This window comes from Metarhizium robertsii (assembly GCF_000187425.2).
Source record: "Metarhizium robertsii ARSEF 23 chromosome Unknown MAA_Scf_32, whole genome shotgun sequence".
NCBI lineage: Eukaryota > Fungi > Ascomycota > Sordariomycetes > Hypocreales > Clavicipitaceae > Metarhizium > Metarhizium robertsii.
Window position 1 is genome coordinate 47,401 of NW_011942174.1, and position 452 is coordinate 47,852.

The window sequence follows — 452 nt, forward strand, 5'->3', positions numbered from 1 at the left end:
TAGATTTGCGTGGGACGAAGTATTGGCAGGGCGTAGTAACACGGTGTTCAACTCCTGTGGTAAAAGCGGAAGCTGGTTGTACACCAAGCCAACTTCGCGAAGAAAGTGAACGACATGCCCGCGATACTTGTACTGCTGCCCTCGCACAAGCATAATATTCACGTGGACGTGGACGCGAGCAATCAACGACTCTTCAGTGGGCGTAAGCTGGGGTAATCGCGCCGGCACAGGGCCAAAGTCGAGCTGATTATCCGCGGAGAAGAAATACGGCTCCCCAGAGCGGCGTTTCGCATCCTTTCGATAGCAACGGCCACAGATGCCGTCCGTATCGATCTTCATCTGAAACCAACTCTCTTGGCATCTACTGCAATATTCCATCTGATCATTGTCCAGCATGGTCCAGAACTCGCGGAGGGTGGCCTTATCGCGGTCAGTCAATGCGGGAGCAAGGT